Genomic DNA, 6912 nt, shown 5'->3' with positions numbered 1-6912 from the left:
CACATCCGCTCCCCCGGTGGTTGCACACCTCCGCGCCCAGAGGCTCCCAAAGAGCTCAATCATCTGCTGGCACAAAAGTCAGGAATTCTCAGTGCAGGTTGGCTGTACTTTCAGGTCACATTGGTTCCGGCAGCAGACAGGCCCCTCCTGTGGAATAATGTACTGCCTCAGTGCTGTCCCAGAACATGCTCCTGCTTTCCGGGTCACCAACAACACGATTCCTGTGTCAGCATGCCCCTTCCTCCTGAACAGATAAATGTCCCTTTGAGGACGAACTTGAACCTAGTCCACTTTTTAATATGTCCCAGTTGTTTCAGCCTACATCAACCCTTCCTCGGCATAGTGCCGGTGTGAGGGTGAACCTGTGAGCCACATGGGTGGCTGTGGGAAGGTAAACTTGGATCTAATAGAATTATTATGAGTGTTCCATAAACAGAGCCACAGTGGTGGAGTTCTCAGGAACACAGGAGAATTGTGGATTTCCAAAACTCAAGTACAAAAGCCTAGCCTGGTGGTTCTCAAAGTATGGTCTGAGGATGCTGGTTCTCAGTCCTACCCTAGGCTTGTGGGATCAGAATCCCTGGGCCAGTGATCTGAGTTGCGATGGGTAGATAAGTCTGCCCACCCTGAAAACCACGACCTTGAGTTAGAGGCTCGAAGGTCATGTCTTGATAAAGTAGTGAGTTTTGTACTCAAAAGTCCCAGAAGATGTGAAGCAAGTTGAAAACAGCTACTGCTATCCCATTTCTGTACAACTGGGTGCCAATGAGATGGCCCAGTGGTAAGGGACCCACCGCCAAGCTGAAGCGAGTTTGAACCCATGAGGTCCACGTGGTGGAGGAGAGAACCGACTCCTGGGAGCTGTCCTCACTTCTCAGTGCACAGACTTCCAGCAGCACACTTGGCACATGCTGAGCTCCATCCCCACAATTAATAAGTATTAATTCAAAATAAAACTGGTACCCCGGCAAGAACTGAGGAGTATTCTCTGCATTGAGGTTTTTTTTGGGGGCTACTAGTTTCAGGAATGACCAAGTATACAGCTGCCACTGTCTATGCAGATGCTGGACAATCTACAGTCTCACAGGAGAATGTTGTAGAATATTATTTTAAGATGTGTTACATTTGTTTATGCCGTGAAATATTTGTTTAATGATGCAAAGATGTGTTGCATTCTTTTCCGTTACATTTGTTTAACTTTGTGAAGCTGTGTTACTTTGCCTGTCTAAAACATCTGATTGGTCTAATAAAGAGCTGAACGGCCAATAACAAAGCAGGAGAAAGGATAGGCGGGGCTGGAGGACAGAGAGAATATACAGAAGGAGAACATATGAGGAGATGAAGGAGCCAGAGAACAAGGAGAGGAGGACGTTAGGGGCCCGCCACATAGCCACACAGCCACACAGCCACCCAGCCACACAGCCACCCAGCACCCAGCCACACAGCCACACAGCCACCCAGCCACCCAGCCACCCAGCCACCCAGCCACCCAGCCACACAGCACCCAGCCACCCAGCCACACAGCCACACAGCCACACAGCCACACAGCCACACAGCCAGCCCTGGAGTAAGAGTGAAAGTAAGATACACAGAAGTAAGAAAAAGAAAAAGCCTAGAGGCCAAAGGTGGATGGGATAATTTAAGAAAAGTTGGCTAGAAACAAGCCAAGGCCGGATATTTATAAGAAATAATAAGCCTCCATATGTATTTATTTGGAGCTAAAAGAACTAAAGAGCAAAAGAGTTTAAAAAAACAAAACACAAAACACAACCAGCCACAGGAGGAGGTGCCAGGCTCCGCAGTCACCAGATGAAGCCCTCTGATTTGGAAGGACAGAAAGAACTGCTGGTCCCTTCCACATGGGGTGACAGGTTTTCAGCCTTGTGAATGAAGTCAGAGGGAAAGAACTCCAAACTACAAGGATCAACTTGGATTTAGGCATGAAGCGATTGATCGTAAATTCCCATGAAGTGTGACTCGGCCGTGCAGTATCCTTCCTGTGAGAAACCATAACTTGCAAACAGTGGCTCTGTCAGGCCTGAACCTTCCCCTCCTTGACCTTTCAGGTTCTGCAGCAGGGAATGATGGCAGTGGACACTGACCTCATGTCACCGCACTTAACCTGCATGGCACTTATGGCCATATGATATTTTTATTGACATTTCTCCTTAATGAAATGTGAGCTGTTTGTCCTCTGTGTTCCATTACTGGGGACAGCACTTGGCATCTTGTCAGTGCTTGAAATAAATCAGATGAATAAAGAATGACTCTAACCAGATATCCTGGCACCGTAAAAAGGTTATTAAAAGGTGACAAAGGTCGAGAAAGGCTCACCACGGATGTTAACCAAGGCATAAGTGACAAAACACACTGCTTACATCCTTCTGCTGCCAAGGGGAAGGTGTCTTTGATAAGTTAAAAAACAAATACTGCCCTCTGACGGTAGTTTTTTTCCCCCCACTTTTCGTTTTAGCAGCAATAAACATCCTGCTTTTCTTATGATGAAAATGTGCTGCACGCAGGCTAGGTGTGGTGGCACACGCCTTTAATCCCAGCACTCGGGAGGCAGAGGCAGGCGGATCTCTGTGAGTTCGAGGCCAGCCTGGTCTACAGAGCCAGTTCCAGGTCAGCCAGAGCCATACAGAGAAACCCTGTCTTGAGGGGGGTGGTGGTGGTGGTGGTGGTGGTGGTGGTGGTGTACTGGGTGTTGTGGTTCTCAGCTTCCAGCACTTTGAGGACTATTGAGGACAGCCTGAGGTAGAGTGAGATGCTATCTTAAAAAAAGTGTGGTGGGGCTGGAGGTTTGGCTCAGTGGTTAAGAGAACCTATTCTTATGCGACTTGGGTTCAATTCCCAGCACCCATATGGTGGCTCACAATCGTCTGTAATTCTAGTCCCGGGGATCCAAGGCCTTAGATCTTCAAGGGCACAAGACACACGTGGTGCACATGTGTACATGTAAGCAAAACACTCATGCACATTAAATAATAAAATAAATAAAATTTGCCAGGCAGTGTTGGCACATACCTTTGATCCTGGCACTCAGGAGACAGAGGCAGGCAGATCTCTGTGAGTTCGAGGCGAGCTTGGTCTACAGAGCAAGTTCCAGGACAGCCAGGGCTACACACAGGGAAACCCTGTCTTGAAAAACCAATAAATAAACAAATAAATTTAAAATTGCAATTAGAAAGGGGTATGTGAGATGTCTTAGTGGGTAAAGGAACCTCACATCAAGCTCCATGACCTGAGCTCAAGGTCCAAGAAGCACATCGTGGCAGGAGAGAACTGGCTGCCAGTGGCTGCCCCCTGGTCTCCACACATGAAAGAAACACAAGCTAGGTGTGGCGGTGCATGCCCGTAATCCCAGTATTCAGGAAGTTGAGGTAAGAGGAGCAGAAATTCAGGGCCAGCCTTGACTACACAGTGAGTTTGAGGCCAGCCTGGGCTACATGAGACTATGTCACAAAAGAACAAGGTTAACACTCAGGTTGACTGCAGTAATGCCAGATCCTTGGGAGACTGAAGAAGGGCTGTTTAAGCCCAGCAGTTCCAGACCAGCCTGGACAACACAGTTAGACCCATTTTGTGTGTGTGTGTGTGTGTGTGTGTGTGTGTGTGTGTGTGTGTGTGCGTGTGTGCGCCTGCCAGTAAGATGGCTTAGTGAGAAAGGACGCCTGCCACCAAGCCCAATGACCAGAGTTTGATCCAAGACTTACATGGTAACAGGAAAGGATTCCTGCAAGTTGTCCTCTGACTTCTTCTTTTTTTTTTTTTTTAAAGATTTATTTATTATGTAGACAGTGTTCTGTCTGCATGTATCCCTGCAGGTCAGAAGAGGGCGCCAGATCTCATTACAGATGGTTGTGAGCCACCATGTGGTTGCTGGGAATTGAACTCAGGACCTTTGGAAGAGCAGCCAGTGCCCTTTACCACTGAGCCATCTCTCCAGCCCTGTCCTCTGACTTCTATACAAGCATGTTTGCACTCGAACATACACACTCATATACACATGTGCACACACACAAACACATACACAAATGCAATTTAAAAATTAAGAACTCCGCCTTTAATCCCAGCACTCGGGAGGCAAAGCCAGGCGGATCTCTGTGAGTTCGAGGCCAGCCTGGGCTACCAAGTGAATTCCAGGAAAGGCGCAAAGCTACACAGAGAAACCCTGTCTTGAAAAAACCAAAAAAAAAAAAAAAAAAAAAAAAAAAATTAAGAACTCATATAAATATAAAATGAATACATATGAAGATGTAATAACTTGGGCCAGGAGGTCAGGGCACATGCCTTTAAAACCAGCACTCGGGAGGCAGAGGCAGGTGTATCTCTGTGAGTTCGAGGTCAGCCTGGTCTACAGATTACTCAAGTTCCAGGACAGGCAAGGTGGTTCCACAGAGAAACCTGTCTTGAAAAAAAAAATGTATTAACTAGTTAATGAAGAGAAAAAGAGGCAAGTCTGGCTTAAATACTTTAATATTCCTGTTTGTGTGTGTTCTATTCCTTCCCTATTCCCTCCATTTTCTCTCCCAACTTTATGTGGTCTTTTCCTTTCTGTTTTGATTCAGATAATGTTGAAGAACTGAGAATTTACAGGCATTCACAGAAAGTTGTTAAAATGATTTTTAGGTTAGATATAGAGTGGTTAATGGCTATAGGAAAATAAACCATGTTCTCCATGGTTATCTTCTTTATTGGACAGAGATCTTCAAGTTAACATATAAATGCACAGTACCTAGGCTCTAATAAAAATGTAAATAGCAAAGTTAAGCAGTCATTTCATAGAAGATTAGTGTTGGGGTTCAGGTCAGTGGTAGAGTGCTGGGTTCAGTCTTAAGCTCCAGGGAAAAATCCCTAGTGAAGCTTCTAAGCAATGCTCTAGAATAGTTGAGAAGACAGGCAGTCTTACCTTTCACCTCATTCATAAAATTTAAAACATGGGCAATCACTATAAGTTGATACATTTACTGGCAACCCCACTTTTAGGGAGAGGTAGATTTGTGGAGAGTGATGAGAAAAGAGGAAAGTGGGGAGAAGAGATTAGAGGTCTGGGAGAAAATGAACCTTGAGAATTATATTAAAATTTCATTTTTTATTTCCTTCCCTAACTTGCTCTCATTTTTTTCAAGCCCTGGCTGTCCTGGAACTTACTTTGTAGACCAGGCTGGCCTTGAACTCACAGAGATCCGCCTGCCTCTGCCTCCCAAGTGCTGGGATTACAGCCAAAAATCATCAGTTCAATTTTTTTTTAATAACTGATACATAGACACATACACACAAATTGTACATATCAGTGTGGTATTATTTTATAAATTTTAATTCACCTACTCTATTGATGTACTTCATTATCATAAATAAAAGATACTTTTGTCTTGTTTTTGAAGACAGGATTTCAATGTGTAGGGTAGGCTAGTCTTGAACTCATGATCCTCCTGCCTTAGTGCAGGGCACTGGGGTACAGGCAGGTGCCACCACACTAAAACTAATGCTGGGGGAGTAGAGAATCTAGTGTAACTATGAAGATTCTCTAGCACCTACATAGAACTGGGGAGAGGACAATGTAATTAAGAAATATTTAATAGTAGCAATCATAGATTTTTTGGCTCTGGTTCTAAGATGAGAGGCTTAGAACCAAACTATATTTGGCTACAACTCACAAGGTCATGAGCAATGAGGAAGCAGTCTCAGTCAAACGTGCTAAACTGAAAGTTTCCGAGGTCAGGTGTCCAGGAAATAAAGAGCATTCATTTGATCTGAAGAACACTCTTTTCTGTCCCAAACATGCACTATCAAGGAGGACCATTACAGAATCCTGAAACCCATATAAAAACAAACAAACAAAAACCCCCAAAAACAACCACTCAGAAAATGTAGAGAAAATGGATAAATTCTTAGATACACAGGGTACAGCAAAATTAAATCAAGCAGACATAAACAACACAAACACATCCATAACAAGCAATGAGATCAACCAATAAGGTGTACCCACAAACAACAATAACAACAACCCAGGACCTGATGGACTCACTGCTGAATTCTCCTGAACCTTTAAGGATAATCTAATGCCAGTATCTTTCAAACGCCTCCAAAACACAGAGAGGGAAGGGATAGCATCAGAACCATTCTATAAAGCCAGCCTGATACCCTGATACCAAAACTGGATAAGGACACAACAACAATAAAACTAGAGAGTTGGGGCTGGAGAGATGGCTCAGAGGTTAAGAGCACTGGCTGTTCTTCCAGGGGTCCTGAGTTCAATTCCCAGCAACCACATGGTAGCTCCCAACCATCTGTAATGAGATCTGGTGCCCTCTTCTGGCTTGCAGGCATGCATACAGAAAGAACACTGTATACATAATAAAACTTTAAAAACAAACAAACAAACAAAAAACTACAGACAGATTTCCATGAACATACATGTAGAAATTTTCAATAAAATACCTCAAAACTCATTCAGAAAGACCACCTAATATAACCAAGTTGGCTTCATCCCAGGGATGCAATTGATTTAGTACATGCTGTTCAATAAATGTAATACAATACATAAATGGATAGAAATCACATGACCAGTTCAGTAAAGAAATGGCCTTTGGCGAAGTTCAACATTCCTTCATGATTAAGCCCCAAAGAGACTAGAAATAAAGGAAAATATCACAACACAACAATGACACATATCACCCTTGCCACTTGCAATAAATAGTGTGCTTACTGTCTGCCTTTGGCTTTTCAAATGCTGAAGTAAATACTGGCTATTTGCTCAGATAAGAAAAAAATAAAAATAAAATAAAGGTACATATGACAAGCCTATAGTCAACATAATTCTAAGTGGGGGAAATGTTAAAGCATTTCTTCTAAATCAGGAATGAGACAATGGTACCTGCAGTTGGATTTTTTTTTCCTTTGGTTATT

The sequence above is a fragment of the Peromyscus californicus genome, unplaced genomic scaffold, assembly GCF_007827085.1.
Source record: "Peromyscus californicus insignis strain IS unplaced genomic scaffold, ASM782708v3 Scaffold_16__1_contigs__length_79575227, whole genome shotgun sequence".
Classification (NCBI taxonomy): Eukaryota; Metazoa; Chordata; class Mammalia; order Rodentia; family Cricetidae; genus Peromyscus; species Peromyscus californicus.
The sequence above is the reverse complement of the archived record's forward strand: the minus strand, read 5'-3'. Positions refer to the sequence as shown.